Source organism: Dendrobates tinctorius, unplaced genomic scaffold (assembly GCF_039654945.1).
Source record: "Dendrobates tinctorius isolate UK_male_01 unplaced genomic scaffold, ASM3965494v1 ptg000302l, whole genome shotgun sequence".
NCBI lineage: Eukaryota > Metazoa > Chordata > Amphibia > Anura > Dendrobatidae > Dendrobates > Dendrobates tinctorius.
In genome coordinates, this window is record NW_027361969.1 from 3,484,205 (window position 1) to 3,510,434 (window position 26,230).

The 26,230-nt window shown below is 45.1% G+C and overlaps 1 long non-coding RNA gene across 1 annotated transcript in view; it reads right to left on the reverse strand.

Annotated features, from left to right (window-relative positions):
• Positions 1-6,273: 6,273 nt before the first annotated feature.
• Positions 6,274-26,230, reverse strand: part of LOC141073474 (uncharacterized) — a 56,913-nt gene continuing 36,956 nt past the window's right edge. Inside the window, exons 3-4 of the long non-coding RNA XR_012226969.1 lie at positions 8,617-8,641; positions 6,274-6,344 (exon numbers count right to left, since the gene is read on the reverse strand). This is a non-coding gene — a long non-coding RNA (uncharacterized lncRNA). The remainder of the gene's footprint in view (positions 6,345-8,616; positions 8,642-26,230) is intronic.

Consider the following 26,230-nt stretch of genomic DNA (forward strand, 5'->3'; position numbering starts at 1 on the left):
GCCAACATGTGCCAAATGCCCCATCATGATCCCCTTCATGCAAAAATGCCCCATCATGATCCCCTTCTTGGAGTAATATGCCCCATCATGATCCCCTTCATGCAGAAATGCCCCATCATGATCCCCTTCATGCAAAAATGCCCCATCATGATCCCCTTCACGTAGAAATATGCCCCATCATGATCCCCTTCATGTAGAAATATAACCCCATCATGATCCCATTCATGCAGAAATATTCCCCATCATGATCCCCTTCATGTAGAAATATGCCCCATCATGATCCCATTCATGCAGAAAAATGCCCCATCATGATCCCCTTCATGTAGAAATATGCCCCATCATGATCCCCTTCATGCAGAAATATGCCCCATCATGATCCCCTTCATGTAGAAATATGCCCCATCATGATCCCCTTCATGCAGAAATATAACCCATCATGAATCCCCTTCATGTAGAAATGTAGAAATTGCCCATTACACCACCTCCATCATTCCCTCCTCCCCATCACCCCATCATTGCCCTCTCCCCATCATTTCCATCATTCCCCTCTCCCCATCACTGGCCCTCACCCCATCACTCCCATCATTGCCTTCTCCCCATGACTGGCCCTCTCCCCATCACTCCCATCATTAGCCTTCTCTCCATCATTCCCATCATTAGCCCTCTCCCCATCACTCCCATCATTCCCCTCTCCCCATCACTCCCCTCTCCCCATCATTGGCCCTTTCTCCATCACGCTCATCATTGCCTTCTCCCCTTCACTCCCATCATTAGCCCTCTCCCCATCACTCCCATCATTCCCCTCTCCCCATCACTCCCATCATTAGCGTTGTGAACTCATTTTCTGCTCCACCAGTTGAGAGTTCTCCTTCCGTTCTCCCTCTGGTGGTGATCTGCCACCTGATGAGGAGGATAACGATTGGATCTCTGGAGTATCAGACTGGATATAAGACAGCCGACGCCCTATCCTGGTGCTGGTGATTCAGTCTGCTTCTCAGGTCTTGGACTTCAGCTCTGTTCCAGTCTTCTCAAGTTAAGTTTGTTTTTGCTAATGTTCACACTTGCTCTTGTTGGTCAATTCAGTTTTTTGTGTGGTCAGCCAGCCACGGCTGGGGCTGTGCTGAATTTCCACTCTTATTTATCTGTATTTGCCAATATGCCTTTTTTGTCCCCTGTTAGATTGGCCTCTTTTTGCTCTGTCTCAGAATATTTCAGAGTGCTGATATAGTGGGAGAAGTCTAGTGACTTCAGGGTTAATTTTGCTATCAGAAGTGTTGGACATTATTTTGGTAGGTTTTTTGGCAGATTGCAGACAGTGTCTTTCCTTTCCTGTCCTTTCTAGTTAGTTTGGCCCCATCGTTTCCTCAGCATATTTTCCTGCCTTTGTTTGTGTTTTCATCTTGTTTCACCGTCAATACATGTGGGGGGCTGTCTTTCCTTTGGGGTCTGCTCTGGGGCAGTTAGTTTTCCTCTTTTCCTGCTTTAGGCTTATTTAGCTCTCCGGTTGTGACGAGGAGTCTAGGATCATCGTAGGTACGCTCCACGACTGCTGCTAGTTGTGTGGTTAAGATCAGGGATCTGCAATCTGCATAGTTACCAACCTCTCTGGTTTTCTGAGACTTAGCTTGTGTTGTTTTTTTCTCCTCAGTGACCCATTCATAACAGAATCACCAGCCATACCGCAGATTCTAGGGTACTCAAAAGCAGGAAAAAATTGATTAAAAAAATCCTGACACTTTTTTTTTAAATATTTTTCCTCTTTTTCTCTGTGGCCGTAGGAGGATTTTTTTTTCTCCTAATGGAGATTAAGCAACTGTCTGATCATGTGGAGCAACTTGCTGCTGAAGTACAGGGAATTTCCACCTACCTCATTCAGTCAAATGCTGCTGAACCCAAGATCCCTACTCCTGATGTGTTTTCTGGGGATCGGTCTAAATTTCTGAATTTTAAGAATAATTGTAAATTATTTCTTGCCATGAAGCCTAACTCATCGGGGAGCTCTGTGCAGCAGGTTAAAATTGTCATCTCCTTGCTGCGCGGTGATCCCCAGGATTGGGCTTTTTCTCTGACACCTGAAAATCCTACTCTGACTAATGTGGATGCATTTTTTCAAGCCTTGGGGTTGTTGTATGATGAACCTAATGCCGTTGATCAAGCTGAGAGAACCCTGTTGGTATTAGACCAGGGTCAGGATCCTGCAGAGTTGTACTGTCAAAAAGTCCGAAAGTGGGCGGTCCTTACTACATGGAATGCATTGGCAGCTCTCTTTCGGAAAGGTTTATCAGAGACCGTAAAAGATGTTATGGTGGGATTTCCTGTTCCGTCTGGTCTGGATGGCTCTATGTCATTAGCCATTCAAGTTGATCGGCGTTTACGTGAACGTAAAACTACACGGGAGGCGCTGCCACCTTTTGAACAAATGTCTGAACCTATGCAATGTGATAGGGTGTTGTCTAGGGCGCAACATCAGGAGTTTAGAAGGCGTAATAAGCTGTGTTTTTTCTGTGGAGACGCCTCTCATACTATTTCTGTCTGCCCTAAACGAGAGAAACGTTTTGCACACACATTTGCTGTGGGCAGTGTACAACCTAAGTTCCTTTTGGCAATTATTCTGATCTGCTCCTTGTCCACGTTTTCCACTAAGGCTTTTGTGGATTCAGGAGCAGCTCTGAATTTGATGGATTTGGACTTTGCTAAATGTTGTGGTTTGTCCATGACGCCTCTGCAGATGCCTATTCCTTTGAGGGGTATTGATGCCACTCCTTTGGCGGAGAATAAACCTCAGTTTTGGACCCAGGTGGTAATGCGGGTTGCCCCAGACCACCAAGAAAATTGTAAATTTTTGGTGCTGTATAATTTGCATGATACTATTGTTCTGGGTTTCCCCTGGTTGAAAACTCATAACCCGGTTTTGGATTGGAAGTCTGGGTCTGTGGTGAGTTGGGGTTATCAGTGTGTTCTTAGGGACGCTCCTGTTTTCTCCACCTCTCCTCAGTCTCATGATATTCCTGATTATCTGGCTGATTTCTCTGATGTATTTAGTGAGAGTAAGTCTGCGTCTTTGCCTCCTCATAGGAGTTATGACTGTGCAATTGAGTTGATGCCTGGGTGTAAATTTCCCAAGGGTCGGCTTTTCAACTTATCTGTACCTGAGCATGATGCTATGCGATCCTATATTAAGAAGTAATTGGAGAAGGGTCATGTTAGACCATCCTCGTCACCTTTAGGCGCTGGTTTGTTTTTTGTGGCCAAGAAAGATGGTTCATTAATACCGTGTATTGATTATCGTTCCCTTAACAAGATGACGGTTAAATATCAGTACCCGTTACCTCTGATGTCTGATTTATTCTCCAGAGTTAAGAGTGCCTGCTGATTTACTAAGCTTGACCTCAGGGGGGCGTATAATCTTATTCACATCAAGCACGGGGATGAATGGAAGACAGCGTTTAATACTCCGTAGGGACATTTTGAGTACCTGGTGATGCCTTTTGGGCTCTCTAATGCCCCTTCTGTCTTCCAGTCCTTTATGAATGATATTTTCCGAGACTTTGTGGATAAGTTTTTGATAATCTATCTGGATGATATTTTGATTTTTTCTAGTGATTGGGATTCCCATGTGGAACATGTCCGTACTGTGTCCGGATTTTGAGGGAGAATTCCCTGTTTGTTAAGGGATCGAAATGCCTCTTTGGTGTACAGAGGATTTCATTTTTGGGATTTATCTTATCTCCAGCGACTATTGAAATGGACCCGGCCAAGGTACAGGCCATTTATGATTGGGTTCAGCCTACTTCTTTGAAGGCTCTCCAGAAGTTTTTGGGTTTTGCTAATTTCTATCGTAAATTTATAGGTAATTTTTCTAGTATTGTCAAACCACTGACTGATCTGACCAAGAAGGGAGTTGATGTGCTGAATTGGTCTCCTGAGGCTGTCTCAGTATTTCAGGAGCTTAAGCGGAGATTTACTTCAGCTCTAGTTTTACGGCAACCTGATGTCTCACTTCCATTTCAAGTGGAGGTAGATGCTTCTGAGATTGGTGCAGGAGCTGTTTTGTCCCAAAAGGACCCTGTGACTTCTTTTCTCAAAAGTTTTCCCCATCTGAACGCAACTATGACGTGGGGAATCGGGAATTGTTGGCCATGAAATGAGCATTTGAGGAGTGGAGACCTTGGTTAGAGGGAGCTAGACATCAATTTGTGGTCCTCACCGATCACAAGAATCTGATTTATCTGGAGTCGGCCAAACACTTGAATCCTAGACAGGCTAGATGGGCCTTGTTTTTCAAGCGTTTTAATTTTGTGGTCTCTTTTCTTCCGGGCACTAAGAATGTTAAGGCAGACGCCCTTTCTAGGAGTTTCTTTGCTGATTCTCTTAATGTGACCGAGCCTACTACTATCCTAGGTGAGGGGGTAGTTCTTTCTGCCATTTTGCCCGATTTGAGACGAGTCCTGGAGGAATTTCAGGAGGATAAACCTGAGCGTTGCCCTATGGGAAGATTGTATGTTCCTAACCAGTGGAGAAAGAGAGTGATGTCTGAAGTTCATTGCTCCGCACTGGCTGGTCATCCAGGTATTTTTGGTACCAGAGATTTGGTGAGTCGGTCGTTTTGGTGGCCTGCCTTATCTCGTGATGTCAGGAATTTTGTACAGTCCTGTGGGACTTGTTCTCGGTCTAAACCCTGTTCTCGTTCTAGTGGGTTGCTGATGCCCCTGCCGGTGCCCAAGAGGCCATGGACCCATATCTCAATGGATTTTATTTCTGATATTCCTGTCTCTCAGAGAATGACTGTTATCTGGGTGATTTGTGATAGATTTTCGAAGATGGTCCATCTTGTACCACTCCCAAAGTTGCCATCTTACGCTGAGTTGGTACCCTTGTTTTTACAACAGGTGGTTCGGTTACACGGGATTCCTGAGAACATTGTGTCCGATAGAGGGGTCCAGTTTGTTTCCAGATTCTGGAAAGCCTTTTGTTCCAATTTGGGAATTCAGTTATCCTTCTCCTCCGCGTTTCATCCCCAGACCAATGGGCAGACAAAGAGAACAAACCAGACCTTGGAGTCTTATTTAAGATGTTTTATATCTGCTGATCAAGATGATTGGGTCTCATTTTTACCCTTGCCCGAATTTGCGCTGAACAATAGAGCTAGTTCTGCCACTTTGATGTCACCCTTTTTCTGTAATTTTGGGTTTCATCCTCGATTCTCTTCAGGGCAAGTGGAATCTTCGTCCTGACCAGGTGTGGACACTGTGGTTGTGAGAATGCAGCAGATGTGGGACCAAGTGTTGGATAAGTTGTCACTCTCTCAGGAAAAGGCCCAGCGTTTTTCCAACCGGCACAGGACCATTGGTCCCCGGTTTAAAGTGCGTGATATGGTTTGGTTGTCGTCTAAGAATATTCCTATGAAGGTTGCATCTCCAAAATTTAAGCCAAGATTTATTGGACCTTATAAGATTTTGGAGATTCTTAATCATGTTTCTTTTCGATTGGCTCTTCCAGTTACGTTCAAAATCCATAACGTATTTCACAAGTCACTGTTGAAGAGGTTTGTTGAGCCAGTAGTTCCTGTGGCGACACCTCCTGACCCTGTATTGGTTAAGGGCAATGTGGAATATGAGGTAGAGAAAATATTGGATTCTCGTTTGGTTAGACGGAGACTCCAGTATTTGGTCAAATGGAAGGGTTATGGCCAGGAGGGTAATTCTTGGGTCTCTGCCTCTGATATTCATGCCAATAAATTGATTCGTGCTTTTCACCGGGCCCATCCTGATCGGCCTGGTTGCATGGATGAGGGTTCGGTGACCCCTCCTCAAGGGGGGGGATACTGTTGTGAACTCATTTTCTGCTCCACCAGTTGAGAGTTCTCCTTCCATTCTCCCTCTGGTGGTATAATTCACCGCAAACTCAAACAGATTTTATGCAAATGGGTGTTCATTTTATTACATGTGGGAGCCAAACAAGAATATATAGCACACAGTAGAAACAAAGACGTTTCGGCTCAGCCCAAGCCTTTATCACTTTATCGCTGAAATACAAAAAACATATATCAGATATACGAACGAAATACGGAGAAACAATAACAGAAAATCGGAGAAACAATAACAAAAAATCATTAAAACACAAAGATCATCCCAGTGGTGGAGATAAATACATATACACATATATACAATATATACAATATGATAATCCATAGTTAAATAAGGATATGTCAATCAAATAGCCTAGTCGACTAGCACCAAATAGAGCTGAAATATGAAGGTAGGTATTACCTTAGTCCAGTGTTGGAAATTTGCATAAGGTGCAGAAGGAGAAAATCTCTCAAGAAGACAGCCCAAGATAAGTGGCTGAAAGGAATTATCAAAGTCAAGGTTAGTCACTTTATATATGTAATGGCCACACACTATGTCAATGTTGTGTTGTTCATTTAGGGGGAAAGGATGATATACACATATATATATATATATATATATATATATATATATATAGCTATTCTTGTAACGGGCAATAAATTGTAGGATGCCATAATGTAAATATGAAGTGTCACAAATCAGTGCCATATGCGTTATATATATAAAAAGATTGTGGAGCAGGGTGTGCACATAAAGGGTTACAGATCACAACCATCTGGTGGAATGCTGCCGCTTAGGAGATAACACTGCATTACATACCTAATGTGTGCACAAAAAAGAAGCGCTCCTGCACCTGTCAGTGGTGGCGTCCTGTGACATACTTCCACCCTGGAGCACTTTTTATATGAGTCTTATGGTAGCGCCAACCGGAAGTGAGACTCCCGGACAGGAAGTGACGTCACGCTGTCTCTGTGTGTATACTGTGCAGGCTCAGGGACTTTGTTATTAGACTGGATGTGTATAACGGTTACCTGGGTTACAGGGGGCAGTGTCTTACTAGTTTGTGGAGCCTCCTGACCGGAGATGTGATGGCGTTAACCCCTTGTGTATAATGCCAAAGAAAATAGGGTATGTAGTAAGTCCAGATGGGTATGGCAGCAGGAGACAAGGCAGAAATGTATCTCTCTACCATGTTGGCTCATATTAAGTGAGAGAGGACCTGCAGGATATACACTCACTGGCCACTTTATTAGGTACACCTGTCCAACTGTGTGTTAAGACTTAATTTCTAATCAGCCAATCACATGGCGGCAACTCAGTGCATTTAGGCATGTAGACATGGTCAAGACAATCTCCTGCAGTTCAAACCGAGCATCAGTATGGGGAAGAAAGGTGATTTGAGTGCCTTTGAACGTGGCATGATTGTTGGTGCCAGAAGGGCTGGTCTGAGTATTTCAGAAACTGCTGATCTACTGGGATTTTCACGCACCCTGTACTCTAGGGTTTACAGAGAATGGTCCGAAAAAGAAAAAAAATCCAGTGAGCGGCAGTTCTGTGGCCGGAAATGCCTTGTTGATGCCAGAGGTCAGAGGAGAATGGGCAGACTGGTTCGAGCTGATAGAAAGGCAACAGTGACTCAAATTGCCACCCGTTACAACCAAGGTAGGCAGAAGAGCATCTCTGAATGCACAGTGCGTCGAACTTTGAGGCAGATGGGCTACAGCAGCAGAAGACCACACTGGGTACCACTCCTCTCAGCTAAGAACAGGAAACTGAGGCTACAATTTGCACAAGCTCATCGAAATTGGACAGTAGAAGATTGGAAAAACTTTGCCTGGTCTGATGAGTCTCGATTTCTGCTGCGACATTCGGATGGTAGGGTCAGAATTTGGCGTAAACAACATGAAAGCATGGATCCATCCTGCCTTGTATCAACGGTTCAGGCTGGTGGTGGTGGTGTCATGGTGTGGGGAATTTTTTCTTGGCACTCTTTGGGCCCCTTGGTACCAATTGAGCATCGTTGCAACGCCACAGCCTACCTGAGTATTGTTGCTGACCATGTCCATCCCTTTATGACCACAATGTACCCAACATCTGATGGCTACTTTCAGCAGGATAATGCGCCATGTCATAAAGCTCGAATCATCTCAGATTGGTTTCTTGAACATGACAATGAGTTCACTGTACTCAAATGGCCTCCTCAGTCACCAGATCTCAATCCAATAGAGCATCTTTGGGATGTGGTGGAACGGGAGATTCGCATCAGGGATGTGCAGCCGACAAATCTGCGCCAACTGTGTGATGCCATCATGTCAATATGGTCCAAAATCTCTGAGGAATGCTTCCAGCACCTTGTTGAATCTCTGCCACGAAGAATTGAGGCAGTTCTGAAGGCAAAAGGGGGTCCAACCCGTTACTAGCATGGTGTACCTAATAAAGTGGCCAGTGAGTGTATATATATATATATACATACATACATACATACATACATACACATAAAGGAGGCATAAATAAAAATAAGGAAAAAGCAAAAAATAAAAAATTAATAGAATAATAAAAATAAAGAAATCAAATATGTAAGTAACTGGAAAACAAAAATATGAAAAATAATAAAAAATAAAAATACAAAATATTAATAATAAAAATTAGAAATCAGGTTGGCACGTATATAAATAGCTGTGGCAAATGAAAAATTGAAAAATAAAGTAAAAATAAAAATAAAAATAGAAGGTTATATGACAGAGTCAAGGGGGCGGAGCAAACTCACCTAAGGTAATAGCGTACTAACGAGTCTGCAAAAAAACAGGAAACAAGTTAATAATGTTCATATAAGCCAATCTATCTCTCTGTTGAGTCCTCTGGGGGCTAGAGTATCCAGTTTATGTATCCAAAAAGTTTCCCTTTCTCTCAGGAGTTTTACATGATCACCACCCCTTCTTGGGCGGGGTACACGTTCAATTTCCTGGTACTTTAACTGTGCAACTGAGTGTCGAAACTTAGAAAAGTGTTTTGGTAAGGGTAGCCAATGTTTCTGACACCTGATTGTAGACTTTTGGCTAGCAATACGATCTTTTACATGCTGGGTTGTCTCCCCTACATAGAGGAGACCGCATGGGCATTTCACTAAGTATACCACAAAATTAGAGTCACATGTGTAATAGCCACGTATTGGAAAAGATTTACCTGTCCTTGGGTGGGTGATATTATCCGATCTGATCACATTTGAACAGGCTGCACAATTTAAGCAAGGAAATGTGCCATGACGCCGGGAGGCCAGTAATCTTTGGGTCGTAGCTGGTAGTTTGCTACCTATGTCTGCCCTTACTGTTTTGTCACGGATATTGGTGGGTCGTTTCGTGCAAATTAGTATTGGAGCTTCAAAGGAATTTATATCCGGGTAGGCTTTAGAAAGAAGAGGCCAGTGTTTATTGATAATGGGATACACCTTGGGCATAAGTGGATGGAATGTATGGACAAATGGAACCCTTTCTCTAGGGTATGTTGTGGGTGGGGGAGATGGAGGAGTTAATATCCGTTTCTTTTTGACATCAAGTAATCCTGATGGATAGTGTCTGTCCTTGAATTTTTTAGCCATTGTATCCAGCCTCTCGTTTCGAACGTCATGATCTGATACAATACGTGCTACTCTGTTAAACTGTGAACGTGGTAGACTATTTTTAGTAGCCTTCGGGTGGCAACTCGAATAGTGTAATAGGCTATTGCTGTCTGTTGGTTTACAGTATAAGTCCGTAGAGAGATTGCCCTCACTATCTTTTAGTATTTGTGTGTCTAGAAAGGGAACGGACTCAGTACTAGAGCGTTGCGTGAATTGTAACTCTGGAAAGATCGAGTTAAGGTATAGATGAAAATCATGTAATGATGATGTTGTTCCTGTCCAAATAAAGAAAATATCATCAATATACCGGTGGTACTCTAAGGCGTACAGTACTGTGAAAATAAATCATTGGAGAATACATAAGTAGTTTCAAAATGGTTCATATAGGCATTTGCATAGGCTGGTGCTATATTCGCGCCCATCGCAGTACCACACTTCTGTATATAGTAGGTGTCTTCATATAGGAAGTAGTTCTCATGTAGCACCAGATTGAGAAGATCCAGGCAGAGTTGAATAGAATCTGAGGACAAGTCCGAAGAGTTTAGTAAGAATCTCGCGGCTTCAATCCCTTTGTCATGGGTGATTGAGGTGTATAAACTGTTAACATCCATAGTGGTGAGGATGCTGCCCAGAGGAACTTTGTCTAATTGTTGGATGATACTCAGAAAATGTCCTGAATCTAAGAGGAAGGACCTTGCCTGTTTGACCAATGGTGTAAAAACTTTCTCAAGAAAAACAGATAGTGGAGACAGAATGGAGTCCGTGGATGCAACAATTGGTCTGCCCGGTGGATTATGTAATGATTTGTGTATTTTAGGCAAGATGTAAAAAACAAGTGTGATTGGATGAGGGTTAACGAGAAAGCTGGCTGTTTTTTGATCAATTATCCGGCGGTCAAGATATATTTTGATAAGATCATTGATCTTACAAGTAATGGCGGATACTGGATCCCTGGGGATAATCCCATAGGTATTGGTATCGGATAGCTGTCTATAGACTTCCCTATTATAGTCAGTATAGTTCATAACCACTATAGCACCGCCTTTATCAGCTGGCTTGACTATAATATTCTTATTGTTATGAATAGAGGTAAGGGCTTGTTTTTCTGCTGGTGATAAGTTAGAATGAGTGGGGAAGAGACCAAGTTGTGCTTGATGGGAAAGCATTTTAACCTCGCGGTCCACTAATAAAACAAATGTTTCCGTAGCATGATATGTACATGGTGGACAAAACTTACTCGGATTACGGAGACCAAGAAGAGAAATTGACAATTCAGGAATAGGAATATCACACTGTGTTGAAGTCCCCTCCCCCGCAGGGTTAGGAGACAGGCCAAAATATGTTTTCAATCTAACAGTCCGATAGAACCGCTTGAGATCTTTTTCAAGCTGAAATGCGTCCCACTTAGGAGTGGGGCAAAAAGATAGTCCCTTCTGCAGTACAGAGAGTTCGGATGGAGAGAGGAGATAATCTGAAATGTTAATTACCAAGTCCGATTTTGTACCTGCTGTCTCACCTGGGAGCGGGTTGCCATCCTTTCTCCTGCCTCGCCTGGTGGGTCGGTATTTCGTTGATCTCCCCTGCGACCTTTTCCCAAAAAACGGTGTCTGCCAGAGTTTGTAGAGGAGTCGCTCCCTGAACTGAAGGACCCGTTTCTTCGTTGATATTGTGGTCGGCGCCAAGGGCCCATAGTAGCGGATGTATCGTTCCATTTATATACTCTATTCATAGAATAGTCGTCTGAGTCGCGCTGGAATTTCTGCCTTTTCCGTTCCTGTAGGGACTTCTGGTGTTCAGACAAAAATTTTTCGGTCTTGGCTTTCAGAGAAGTCCACTCCGTAGAAGAGATGGAAGTAGAAAGTTGCGCTTCAATAGCCTGTATATTCTGTTTAGTTTCCACTATAGCTTTCTGAAGATATTCTATAGTTAATATGATAATATCTAGAGAACATTTATTGAGTATCTTTTTATATTTCTCACAGTACTCTGAATTATCAGAGAAGAGAGTAGGGCGGAGATTGCTTCTAAGACCCTATGGAATCTTATTTTGTCTATTGTATTCCGCCAATGTGGTGCAATGCAGATGATATGAAATCAATCTGCGTTTTGCTTTTTCATAATCCCTAGTTCTTAATTCTTGGACCGGAGTTCTGAGAAACTCATTGGAGCTAGTCACTTGGGCCAGAATATTGGAACTGGTAGCCACATCGTAGGCAAATGTTTCAGTAGACATGTAGAGATAAGGGAATGACTGGTGCAAACGCTAATACAATAAACGTAAATTGGGGAGTTAGCGTGCACTCTAGTCAAAATTAACGAGGTGCAGGTGCAACGGACCAGTAGGTCCCAATCTCAAATTACTATAATTCACCGCACACTCAAACAGATTTTATGCAAATGGGTGTTCATTTTATTACATGTGGGGGCCAAACAAGAATATATAGCACACAGTAGAAGCGATATAAACAAAGATGTTTCGGCTGAGCCCGAGCCTTCATCACTTTATCGCTGAAATACAAAAAACATATATCAGATATACGAATGAAATACGAAGAAACAATAACAGAAAATCGGAGAAACAATAACAAAAAATCATTAAAACACAAAGATCATCCCAGTGGTGGAGATAAATACATATACACATATATACAATATGATAATCCATAGTTAAATAAGGATATATCAATCAAATAGCCTAGTCGACTAGCACCAAATAGAGCTGAAATATGAAGGGAGGTATTACCTTAGTCCAGTGTTGGAAATTTGCATAAGGTGCAGAAGGAGAAAATCTCTCAAGAAGACAGCCCAAGATAAGTGGCTGAAAGGAATTACCAAAGTCAAGGTTAGTCACTTTATATATGTAATGGCCACACACTATGTCAATGTTGTGTTGTTCATTTAGGGGGAAAGGATGATATACACATATATATATATATATATATATATATATATATATATATATATATATATATATAGCTATTCTTGTAACGGGCAATAAATTGTAGGATGCCATAATGTAAATATGAAGTGTCACAAATCAGTGCCATATGCGTTATATATATAAAAAGATTGTGGAGCAGGGTGTGCACATAAAGAGTTACAGCTCACCGCCATCTGCTGGAATGCTGCCGCTTAGGAGATAACATACCTAATGTGTGCTCAAGAAAGAAGCTGTGGAGCAGGGTGTGCACATAAAGGGTTACAGATCACAACCATCTGGTGGAATGCTGCCGCTTAGGAGATAACACTGCATTACATACCTAATGTGTGCACAGATGGTTGTGATCTGTATCCCTTTATGTGCACACCCTGCTCCACAGCTTCTTTCTTGAGCACACATTAGGTATGTTATCTCCTAAGCGGCAGCATTCCACCAGATGGCGGTGAGCTGTAACTGTTTATGTGCACACCCTGCTCCACAATCTTTTTATATATATATAACGCATATGGCACTGATTTGTGACACTTCATATTTACATTATGGCATCCTACAATTTATTGCCCGTTACAAGAATAGCTATAAATATATATATATATATATATATATATATATATATATATATATATATATATATATGTGTATATCATCCTTTCCCCCTAAATGAACAACACAACATTGACATAGTGTGTGGCCATTACATATATAAAGTGACTAACCTTGACTTTGATAATTCCTTTCAGCCACTTATCTTGGGCTGTCTTCTTGAGAGATTTTCTCCTTCTGCACCTTATGCAAATTTCCAACACTGGACTAAGGTAATACCTCCCTTCATATTTCAGCTCTATTTGGTGCTAGTCGACTAGGCTATTTGATTGACATATCCTTATTTAACTATGGATTATCATATTGTATATTTGTGTATATGTATTTATCTCGACCACTGGGATGATCTTTGTGTTTTAATGATTTTTTGTTATTGTTTCTCCAATTTTCTGTTATTGTTTCTCTGTATTTCGTTCATATATCTGATATATGTTTTTTGTATTTAAGCGATAAAGTGATAAAGGCTCGGCTGAGCCAAAACGTCTTTGTTTAGATCGCTTCTACTGTGTGCTATATATTCTTGTTTGGCTCCCACATGTAATAAAATGAACACCCATTTGCATAAAATCTGTTTGAGTGTGCGGTGAATTATACTAATTTGAGATTGGGACCTACTGGTCTGTTGCACCTCGTTAATTTTGACTAGAGTGCACGCTAACTCCCCAATTCTTCCTCTGGTGGTGACAGGAGGTTAGTGAGGTTGGTTTAATTGGTAGTGATCTGCCACCTGATGAGGAGGATAACGATTGGATCTCTGGAGTATCAGACTGGATATAAGACAGCCGACGCCCTATCCTGGTGCTGGTGATTCAGTCTGCTTCTCAGGTCTTGGACTTCAACTCTGTTCCAGTCTTCTCAAGTTAAGTTTGTTTTTGCTAATGTTCATACTTGCTCTTGTTGGCCAATTCAGTTTTTTGTGTGGTCAGCCAGCCCCGGCTGGGGCTGTGCTGAATTTCCACTCTTATTTATCTGTATTTGCCAATTTGCCTTTTTTGTCCCTTATTAGATTGGCCTCTTTTTGCTCTGTCTCAGAATATTTCAGAGTGCTGATATAGTGGGAGAAGTCTAGTGACTTCAGGGTTAATTTTGCTATCAGAAGTGTTGGACATTATTTTGGTAGGGTTTTTGGCAGATTGCAGACAGTGTCTTTCATTTCCTGTCCTTTCTAGTTAGTTTGGCCCCATCATTTGCTCAGCCTATTTTCCTGCCTTTGTTTGTGTTTTCATCTTGTTTCACCGTCAATACATGTGGGGGGCTGTCTTTCCTTTGGGGTCTGCTCTGGGGCAGTTAGTTTTCCTCTTTTCCTGCTTTAGGTTTATTTAGTTCTCTGGTTGTGACGAGGCATCTAGGATCATCGTAGGTACGCTCCACGACTGCTGCTAGTTGTGTGGTTAAGATCAGCAATCTGCATAGTTACCGACCTCTCTGGTTTTCTGAGACTTAGCTTGTGTTGTTTTTTTTCTCCTCGGTGACCCATTCATAACACATTCCCCTCTCCCCATCACTCCCATCATTAGCCCTCTCCCCATCACTCCCATCATTCCCCTCTCCCCATCACTCCCATCATTGGCCCTCTCCTCATCACTGGCCCTCTCCCCATCACACACACACACACACTAGCGGCCACACTCAACACACATACCAGCGGCCACAGTCAACACACACACACACAAACCAGCGGCCACACTCACCTGTCCAGGCACCGGCAGCATCACCGTGTCACTTCCTCTCGCACATTGAGTGGCGCGGCCGCGGCTGGATGACATCATCATTCAGCTCCGTTGCCGCGTCGCTCAATAAGTGAGAGGAAGTGAGAGGAAGGATGCTGCAGCTCCGGAGCAGTGAGGCGAGGCTGCTTGCCAGCTGAGAGGGCCCTGCGTGCCCTCTCTGGCACGAGTGCCAAAGGTTTGCCATCACTGGCCTAACATGTTGATCCAGAGGAAGGCAAAAAAGCCCCATGTGGCAAACAGTAAGCTCCACATTAGGGAAAAAATTCCTTCCCGACTCCACATACGGCAATCAGAATAGTTCCCTGGATCAACGCCCTATCAAGGATTCCAGTATATATAACTAGTGATGAGTGAGTATACTTGTTACTCGGGTTTCCCAGAGCATGCAGAGTATTTGGAAGTACTTGGACATTTAGCTTCTGTCTTCGCAGCTGCATGATTTGCGGCTACTTGACAGCCTGAATACATGTAAGGGTAGCCTGTTTGTTAGGGAATTCCCAAGTCAAGTATCTGCAAATCATGCAGCTGCGGCGACAGAAACTAAATTTCCGAGCACTTCCAAATACTCGGTGATCACCCGAGCGTGCTCAGGAAAATCCGAGCAACGAGCATACTCGCTCATTACTATTATAGCCTGTAATATAATACTTTTCAAGAAAGGCATCCAGGCCCTTCTTAAATTTTAGTAGTGAATCACTCATACAACATCATACGGCAGAGAGTTCCATAGTCTCACTGCTCTTACAGTAAAGATTCCAATCTGTGATTTTGATTAAACCTTTTTTCTTCCAGACGTAGAGGATGTCCCCTTGTCCCCGTCTCATGACCAAGAGTAGAAAGATCATTAGCCCCCTCATGTAATTATACATTATAATAAGATCACCCCTAAGTCCTCATTTTTCCAAGTTAAATGACCCCAAGTGTAATAACCTGTCTTGGTATTACAGACCTCCTAGTCTTCTAATAACCTTGGTTGCTCTTCTCTGCACTCGCTGTAGTTCAGCCGTGTCTTTCTTATACACCGGAGACCAGAACTGTACACAGTATTCTAAGTGTGGTCACACTACTGACTTGTATAGAGGTAAAATTATATTCTCCTCATGAGTATCTATGCCTCTTTTAATGCATCCCATTATTTTATTTGCCTTTGCTTGCTGTCATCTAGTGCAACCTTTCATTTAATGGTACAATCTCTTCTGCTACAATCCCTGCTTGCTGTCATCTAGTGCAACCTTTCATTTAATGGTACAATCATAGAATCATAGAATCATAGAATCGTAGAGTTGGAAGGGACCTCCTGTGCCATCTGGTCCAACCCCCTGCTCAAAGCAGGATTCGCTAAATCATCCCAGTCAGATGTCTGTCCAGCCTCTGTTTGAAGACTTCCATTGAAGGAGAACTCACCACTTCTCGTGGTAGCCTGTTCCATTCATTGATCACTCTAACTGTCAAAAAGTTTTTTCTAATATCTAATCTGTGTCTCCTCCCATTCAGTTTCATCCCATTGCTTCTAGTCTTTCCTTGTGCAAATGAGAATAAAGTTGATCCTTCTACAATGTGACTGTTACGGTGTGGGAAATAAAGGAGGAACCTGGAGGTGGACCCTCTGGGTCACGGCTCCAGAGCCCCCGAGGGCGAGCTGACCAGGTGAAACCCACCCCCTATACAGGGAGCGTTAGGAGCAGGCCCCCGAGGGATGGAACCGTAACAGCCGGAGCCAAAGGGACGACCAGGGCTAGAAATAAGAGAGTCTATGGCGAGGAGGGACAGAGCCCAGGCGCACGGAGGGACTGCAGGAACTAAGGAGAATAGAGACAAGCAGGACCGGGAGCATTAGAGGCAGACGGAGGCTAGTGACTGTGGGCGAGAGAGGAAGGAGAGCCAGGTACGGACAACACACAGAGCGGCCGAACGGATAGCAGAGGGTAACGGACCAGAGAGGCACTAAGGACAAGACAGAGACACTGGACAAAGCAGGTGGGACCACGGAGCAAAGAAGCTACCGGAGCCAGCGCAAACAGGACAGGATAGCGCAGAGGATATAGGGGCCTGAGAGGAGCGGAAATGCTAGAGCAGGAACAGCGTCACCGCAGAAGATAATCAGGCATCTTACCTGACAAGATGCCTTGCTGAAATAGCCTGTGGATGCCGCCATGTTGTGGGCGGAGCCACTGCGTCACTGCTCCCAGAGGTCCGAGCGCCAAGGGAATAGACCGGCGCAGGAACGATGACGGAGAGTCCGGATGTCTGGAGCGGGGACGCGACGTGGAGCAGGAGCGCGCCGGGAGGCGTGCAGGAGAGCAGCGGGCCGCGCTGGTAAGTATGGCCGGTAGGGGGCATGATACCGGTAGGGGGCATGACTGTACCCCCCCTTTACTCCCCCTCTTTCTAACGCTGGAGAGAAATCTTTTCATAATACGAGGAGCATCAATATTCTCTCGGGGTTCCCAAGATCTCTCCTCAGGACCAAAACCCCTCCAATCGACCAAAAACAAAGTTTTTCCCCTAACCGTCTTCTTAGCAAGTATATCCTTCAACTCAAAAGTGTTGTCAGCACTATTTGGTAGGCGGGTGCGGGAAGGAGCTGAGTGGAAACAATTAAACACTGCTGGTTTGAGGAGTGATACGTGAAAGACGTCAGGGATACGCAGAGAGGCAGGTAATTTCAATTTGTAGGCCACGTCGTTGATGCGTTTTACAATTTCCAAGGGGCCAATGTAACGTGGACCTAACTTATAGGACGGGATTTTTAGCCTGATGTATTGTGAGGACAGCCAAACCTTATCTCCTGGGCGGTACGGAGGAGTGTCTAAACGTTTTTTGTCGGCATACTGCTTCATTTTGCAACTGGCAGCCTCAAGAGCCCCCTTAGTCTCTCTCCAAATCTGAGAGAAGTGCGCGGTCACGGAGTCCGCCGCCGGCACGCCAGAGGTGGGGGAAACGGGAAGGGGAATGCCGGGATGTTGTCCAAAAACTATGAAAAAAGGAGACTTGGAAGAGGCTTCACTGGGATGATTATTGTAGGCGAATTCGGCCCAGGGCAGAAGAGAAACCCAGTGTCCTGGTGGGCGTTGGAAAAATGCCGGAGATAGGAAGTTAGAGTTTGGTTGACTCGTTCAACTTGCCCATTCGACTGCGGATGATAAGCCGAAGAGAAATCTAGAGTGATCTTCATTAATCCACAGTGAGCTCGCCAAAAGCGGGAGGTAAACTGGACTCCTCGGTCCGAGACAATATGTTGAGGAAAACCATGGAGGCGGAAGATGTGGAGCAAGAAAATCTTCGCTAACTCGGGGGCCGTAGGCAGACCAGGTAAGGGAATGAAATGGGCTATTTTGGAAAACCGATCTACGACCACCAGGATCACAGAGCACTTAGAGGACGAAGGTAAATTGGTAATAAAGTCCATAGCAATGTGGGTCCATGGGACCGAAGGCACAGGCAACGGGTGAAGGAGACCAGAAGGACATTGTGTAGGGACTTTGTTTCTAGCGCAGGAGGGACAGGAGGCGATGAACTCCACTACGTCTCGGTGAAGCGAGGGCCCCCAATAGTGGCGGGAGACGAGAGAGAGGGTCTTCTTGGTTCCAGCATGCCCGGAAAACTTCGAGGAATGGCTCCATCATAGGACCTTCTGCCTGTCCCCACTTGACACAAAGGTTTTGCCCGGTGGTGGAGTGGCTAGGCTTAGCGGGGCCACGGTGAGAATCTTGGCCGGGTTATTAATATGTGTAGGTTCATCCTCGCTGTCCATGGGCAAAAATGACCGGGATAGGGCATCAGCCTTGATGTTCTTGTCCCCCGGTCGGAAGTGGAGTTCAAAATCGAATCGCCCGAAGAACAAAGACCACCTGGCCTGCCGTGGGTTGAGTCTTTGGGCGGACAGAACATACTCCAAATTTTTGTGATCCGTGAAGATGATGAACGGATGAACTGCCCCTTCGAGGAGATAGCACCACTCCTCGAGGGCTAGCTTAATGGCCAGCAACTCTCTATCCCCAATGGAGTAATTTCGTTCCGGGGCGGAAAAGGCTTTAGAGAAGAATCCGCAGGTGACTACGGCCAGAGGAGGATTTCTGCAAAAGAACCGCTCCTGCTCCAACTGAAGATGCGTCCACCTCGAGGATGAATGGCCTATTGGCATCAGGGCGGTGGAGCACAGGAGATTTTGCGAATTCTTGTTTCAGAGCCTCGAAGGCAACCTCAGCATCCGTGGGCCAGTGGTTAGGATTGGCCCCCTTGCAGACAAGAGCAGAAATGGGCTTAGTTAGAGTCGAAAAATGAGGGATAAATTGCCTATAATAATTGGCAAATCCCAAAAAACGCTGGATTGCCTTCACCCCAAGTGGACGTGGCCAATCAAGGACCGCAGAAACCTTCTCAGGATCCATCTCCAACCCGGAGCTCGAGACGATGTACCCAAGAAAGGGCAGCGAAGATTGCTCAAAAATGCACTTCTCCAATTTGGCAAAAAGGAGATTTTCCCTGAGGCGTTGGACAACCTGGCAGACATCTCGGCGATGAGTGGATAGGTCTGGGGAGAAGATCAAGATGTCGTCTAGGTAGACTACGACACAGGAGTATAGGAGGTCTCGGAAGATATCGTTAACGAGCTCCTGGAAGACTGCTGGCGCGTTACAGAGGCCAAAAGGCATGACTAAATATTCGTAGTGGCCATCTCGCGTGTTGAATGCGGTCTTCAACTCATCTCCTGATCGTATGCGAACAAGGTTATAGGCTCCTCGCAGGTCCAGCTTGGTAAAGACTCTTGCTCCCCTCAAGCAGTCAAAAAGCTCCGAGATAAGCGGCAGTGGATATTTGTTCTTCACTGTAATGCGGTTCAGGCCACGATAATCGATACAGGGACGAAGAGACCCATCCTTCTTTTTCACAAAGAAGAAGCCTGCTCCAGCAGGGGACGAGGCTTTCCGAATGAAGCCTCGGGCTAGGTTTTCTTGAACATATTCGGACATGGCCTGAGACTCCGCTGGAGAGAGAGAGTAAATCCTTCCACGAGGAGGCATAGTACCAGGAATGAGCTCAATGGGGCAATCGTAGGAACGGTGAGGAGGAAGGACTTCAGCTTCTTTCTTGCTGAAGACATCCGAGAAGGAACTGTACGCGGACGGCAGCCCGGAGAGGACAGGGAGGGGAAGGGGAATACCTACTGGACGAACCGGCAGCAGACACCGAGCCCGACAAGACCCCCCAGCGAAGAACATTGCCATTACACCAATCCAAGGTGGGCTTGTGGAGCTGCAGCCAAGGAAGGCCGAGAAGGACGGGATGCGTAATACCAGCCAAAACATAGAACGAAATTCTCTCCTTGTGCAAGGCCCCTACCTGTAACTCTACCTCCTGTGTTACCAACGTAACGTTCTCTAGCAAAGGTCTGCCATCCACAGAGGCGAGGACCTGAGTCTTTTCGAGGGTCCTAACGGGGATAGACAATTTGGTGACCTCATCGAGCCTGATAAAATTTCCAGCAGCACCCAAATTCACATAGGCCATCAAAGAGGGGTTGAGCGGTATCTTGACCACCTAGGGAGGCCTCCCTTACCTGACCTAGGCGGAGAAGCTCCGGAACGGGATTGGAGGTAGAAGCCCTGGGTCGAGGACTGGGTGATCTGCGGACGGATGACATTGGACGAGAAAGTGGTTTCTCGCAGGACCGCTCTTGGAACCGGAGGTCAATCCGCGTGGCTAGAGAAATTAGATCCTCCAGAGCGGTGGGGTTATCGTGACCAGCGAGTTCGTCCTTTAAACGACCCGAGAGCCTCCGTCAAAAGGCTCCTACCAATGCCTCATTGTTCCACCCTAAGTCGGACGACAGGGTCCGAAATTGTCAGGGTTCACAAACCGTGAGTCAGTATGCCATCCAAAGGCTGAACAGGGACTCCGTTGTGGAGGCTAGACGACCTGGTTCGTCGAACAATAGCCGAAAAGTGTCCAGAAAAAGGGCCAGCTGGGAAACTACGGGATCGTCACGCTCGCAAAGGGGATTCACTCACGCCAAAGCGTCCTCCTCTAAATGAGATACAATAAAGGCCACCTTGGACCGGTCAGTGGGATACTGTTGGGGCAACAGTTCAAAATGGAGACTACATTGGTTCAGGAAACCCCGGCATAGTTTAGCATCACCACCATACCGGTGCGGTTAGGCCAAGCGTGGCAGAGGGTGAGAAAGCGCAATGGGAGGAGACGCTGAGGCAGCCGACTGCAAGGAGAGCAATCGAGTGTCCACAGAGGCCATGTAGCTAAGAAAATGCGTTTGGGTGTCTCGCTGCTGGGCCAACTCCTGCTGTAAACCCACCAGCTGAGAAGCATTCCCTGGATCAGCGGATTGGAGAGCAGAAAAGCACGAGTCCAAAGATATCATTAAGGACATTATGCGTACTTGATTCTCCCGTAAAGACACTAACTCCTTCTGAGTAACCCAGGCTCCAGCGGGATCCATGGCCTGATTATGCTGTTACGGTGTGGGAAATAAAGGAGGAACCTGGAGGTGGGCTGACCAGGTGAAACCCACCCCCTATACCGGGAGAGTTAGGAGCAGGCCCCCGAGGGATGGAACCGTAATAGCCGGAGCCAAAGGGACGACCAGGGCTAGAAATAAGAGAGTCTGTGGCGAGGAGGGACAGAGCCCAGGCGCACAGAGGGACTGCAGGAACTAAGGAGAATAGAGAGAAGCAGGACCGGGAGCATTAGAGGCAGACGGAGGCTGGTGACTGGGCGAGAGAGGAAGGAGAGCCAGGTACGGACAACACACAGAGCGGCCAAACGGATAGCAGAGGGTAACGGACCAGAGAGGCACTAAGAACAAGACAGAGACACTGGACAAGGCAGGTGGGACCACGGAGCAGAGAAGCTACCGGAGGCAGCGCAAACAGGACAGAAGGATAGCGCAGAGGATACAGGGGCCTGAGAGGAGCGGAAACGCTAGAGCAGGAACAGCGTCACCGCAGAAGATAATCAGGCATCTTACCTGACAAGATGCCTTGCTGAAATAGCCGGTGGACGCCGCCATGTTGTGGGCGGAGCCACTGCGTCACTGCTCCCAGAGGTCCGAGCGCCAAGGGAATAGACCGGCGCAGGCGCGCAGGAACGACGACGGGGAGTCCGGATGTCTGGAGCGGGGACGCAACGTGGTGCAGGAGCGCGCCGGGAGGCGTGCAGGAGAGCAGCGGGGCCTCGCTGGTAAGTATGGCCGGTAGGGGGCATGACACCGGTAGGGGGCATGACAGTGACAGCCCTTTAGATATTTGTAGACAGCTATTAAGTCTCCTCTCAGTCTTCTCTTTTGCAAACTAAACATTCCCAAATCCTGCAACCTTTCCTCATAAGACAGGGTTTGCAGACCGGTCACCATTCTGGTCGCTCTTTTCTGAACTTGCTCCAGTTTGTTGATGTCTTTTTTAAAATGTGGTGCCCAAAACTGGACACAATATTCCAGATGAGGTCTGACCAAAGAGGAGTAGAGGGAAATAATGACTTCACGTGATCTAGACTGTATGCTTCTGTTAATACATCCTAGAATTGCATTTGCCTTTTTTGCTGCTGCATCACACTGTTGACTCATATTCAGTCTGTGATCTATTAGTATACCCAAGTCTTTTTCACATGTGCTGTCACTTAGCCCTATTCCTCCCATTCTGTATATGCTTTTTTCATTTTTATTGCCCAGATGTAGTACTTTGCATTTCTCCCTGCTAAAAACCATTCTGTAAGTTGCTGCCCACTTCTCCAGTTTTATTTATATCTTTTTGAATCCTCTCTCTTCTCTAGTATTAGCTATCCCTCCTAGCTTTGTGTCATCAGCAAATTTAATCAGTTTACCCTCAATTCCTTAATTTAAATCGTTGATAAAGATGTTGAACAATACAGGGCCCAGGACAGAGCCCTGTGGTACCCCACTTGAGACATTCTTCCAACTGGATGTGCAGCCATTTACGACCACTCTTTGGGTCCGATCACTAAGCCAGTTATGAATCCACCTAACAGTTGCCTTGTCCATTCCATACTTAGTCATTTTTTCAATAAGGATTGTATGCTTTGCTGAAGTCAAGATATACTATATCTACAGCATTTCCTTGATCCACCCAATCAGTGATTCCGTCATAGAAGGAAATTAAGTTAGTCTGACATGACTTATTAGTTACAAACCCATGCTAACTCTGTTTAATCAGTTCATTCTTATCCAGGTACTGACATACATGTTGTTTAATAATTTGTTCAAAGATCTTTCCTGGTAAAGAAGTCAGACTCACTGGCCTATAGTTGCCTGGGTCCACCTTCTTCCCCTTTTTGAAGATAGGAACAACATTTGCTCTTCTCCAGTCTTCTGGCACTTCTCCTGTTCTCCAAGAATTTTCAAAGATTATGGAGAGGGGTTCAAAAATTTCTTCTGCTATCTCCTTCAGTACTCTGGGGTGTAATTCATCTGGACCTGGAGACTTGAATTCATTTAGGTTAGCTAAGTGTTTCCTCACTATCTTTCTGTTTATAGATATCCTGGATTCTTCTATTCCCTTAATAGGACAGTGAAGAACAGTTGATGTTACATTTCCTTTCTGAGAGAAAACAGATGCAAAATAGAAATTTAAAAGTTCAGCCTTCTCAACATCCTGTCTTACCATTTCATCATTTTCATCTTGTAAAAATCCTATAGCATCTTTGACTTTTCTTTTACTTTTGACATATCCCCAAAATCCTTTATTATTGCTTTTGGCATCTCTTGCAAGCCTAAATTCATTTTCAGATTTAGATAATCTGATTTGTGCCCTGCAGGTTCTGCAGACAGCATTATATTCTTCTTTAGATATGCCTCCCTCTTTCCATTTTATAAACATTTTTTTCTTCCTTTTTAGCATGTGCTTAAGTTCTGTGTTCATCCATCCTGGTTTCCTTAAATGCTTCCTATTCTTCCCTCTTTTCGGAATTGTTAACAACTGTGCTTTGAGAATTTCATTTTTCAAGATTTCCCATCCTTCCTGGACATTTTTGTCTTTAAGGATATCCAGCCAATCTCTTCTGCTACAATCCCTGCTTGCTGTCATTTAGTGCAACCTTTCATTTAATGGTACAATCTCTTCTGCTACAATCCCTGCTTGCTGTCATCTAGTGCAACCTTTCATTTAATGGTATATAACAGTGCCTACTGAATGTTTGCTAAATTCATTTGTTGCATTGAACTCAATACTTACTGCTGTATAGGCATCTTGGGGCCAGTAGAGATGTTATCAGGTGTAAGGTGTTACTAGCATATGGATGTAGCCAGGCCCTGTGCCTTTGATTGTCTAACATCCCCTGGTGTGCTAGGCAATTGGTAATTTATCCCAAATCAGTTCCCACAATCCCTCTCACCTGATCCTCTACTCAGTCTTATATATTCAGATGCCTTCTAGGGGGGCACATGTGCGGGTCAGGCACGTGTGTCTCCCTGCAGCATAAGTATCACGGCAGCAAAAGTATCTCGAAAATGCAGTTATTACTACGGCAGTTAGTCTCGGCAGGAGTCAGGACCCCACACTATCTACCTGTCTCTTTTGGGTATGTCTGCTGAGTAAGCCCTTGTTATTACTTGGACCTAGCTTCTCTTACCCTATCTTATTTCTTCACCATGTTTACATATACCCTCACAGTGTTTGCTCCTTTAGTCCTCACTCTCCTTCGCTAACCCCAAACCCCAGCACCCTCTAACCAAATAATCATCTCCCCTTCCCTCTTTCCTCCCCACCTGACCTCCTCTGCTGAACTGCTCCTCAACCTCAAATCTGTCCGAATGAAACATAAAACAAGCTGCCCACTCTCCTTCTCCCATCTGCTCTCCCTTTCTCTGCTTCTCCTCACTGCTGGCGACATATCTCCCAATCCTGGACCCCCACAGCTCTCACCCCCCACTACTTCCCTGTTGTGAGTTCATTTTCCCCTTCACTACTGAGGCCCGAGGAACTCCCTCTTCTGGCAAAGAAAGGTAGTGAGCCTGATTATCAAACACCTGAGTCTGATGATGATGACTGGCTGAGTGGAGTTACTGACTGGATATAAGGCTGCCGACGCCCTTCTGCCCTGCGGGTGATTTCTCTGTGGGATCCTTGGAGACCAGTCTGAATTCCTGCTCCTCTAAAGCTAAGTTTTCTGCTCGGCCTTTTGCATTTGTGCTTAGACTTTGTTTTGCTTTGTTTTTCTGGATTTCTGCCATTCCCTTCTGAGGTGTGCTGAATTACTTTAGCTCTGTCTTCTGAAAATACCTGAGTGCTGATTTAGTTTTTGAAGCCTAGCTGCTTCAGGGTCTTTTTCATATCAGCGTGTTGGCTTATGTCTTTGATAGGGTTTTGGCAGATTGCAGACAGCAACCTTCCTTTCCTGTTCTGTTTAGCTAGCTTGGGCCCCATTGTTTGCTCAACCTATCTTTCTATCTGTGTGAGTGTTTTTTCATCTTGCTTCACCGTCATTATATGTTGGGGGCTGCCTTTTACTTTGGGGTCTGCTCTGGGGCAGTTTAGATTTCCTTTTCTGTCTTTAGGCTATTTAGCGCTCCGGCTGTGATCGAGGGGTCTAGGGCATCGTAGGAACCCCCCACGGCTACTGCTAGTTGTGTTGATAGGTTCAGGGGTCTGCAATATGATAGTTGCCAACTTCTCTGGTTTTCTGGACGTAGCTTCTATTTTTGTGTCTGCCTCCTACGGTGACTCAGTCATAACAGAATCACCCGCCATACCGCAGATCCTAGGGTACTCAATAGCAGGAAAGAATTGTAAAAAAAAATTAAAAAAAAAAAAAAAAATGGTGTGTATATTTTTTCCTCTATATCTCTGAGGCCGTAGGGGGAATTTTTTTTTCTCTCAATGGAGATAAAGCAATTGTCTGATCGTGTGGAGCAGCTCGCTGCGGAAGTGCGGGGAATTTCCGCCTACCTTGCTCATTCACATGCTGCTGAACCAAAGATTCCTACACCTGATGTATTTTTTGGGGATCGGTCTAAATTTTTGAATTTCAAAAATAATTGTAAATTATTTTTGCCTTGAAGCCTAACTCGTCAGGGAGCTCCGCGCAGCAGGTTAAAATTGTTATCTCTTTGCTGCGTGGCGATCCCCAGGATTGGGTGTTTTCTTTGAAACCAGATGATCCTATTCTGACTAATGTGAACGCATTTTTTCAAGCCTTGGGGTTGTTGTATGACGAACCTAATACCCTGCTGGCATTGAACCAGGGTCGTGATTCTGCAGAATTGTACTGTCAAAAATTCCGAAAGTGGGCAGTACTTACTACCTGGAATGATAATGCCTTGGCTGCTCTCTTTCAGAAGGGGTTGTCAGAAGCCGTAAAAGATACTATGGTGGGATTTCCTGTTCCCTCTGGTCTTGACGATTCTATGTCATTAGCCATTCAGGTTGATCAGCGTTTGCGCGAACGCAAAGCTGCACGAGAGGTGTTGCCACCTGTTGAACAAATGTCTGAACCTATGCAATGTGATAGAGTTTTTTCCAGA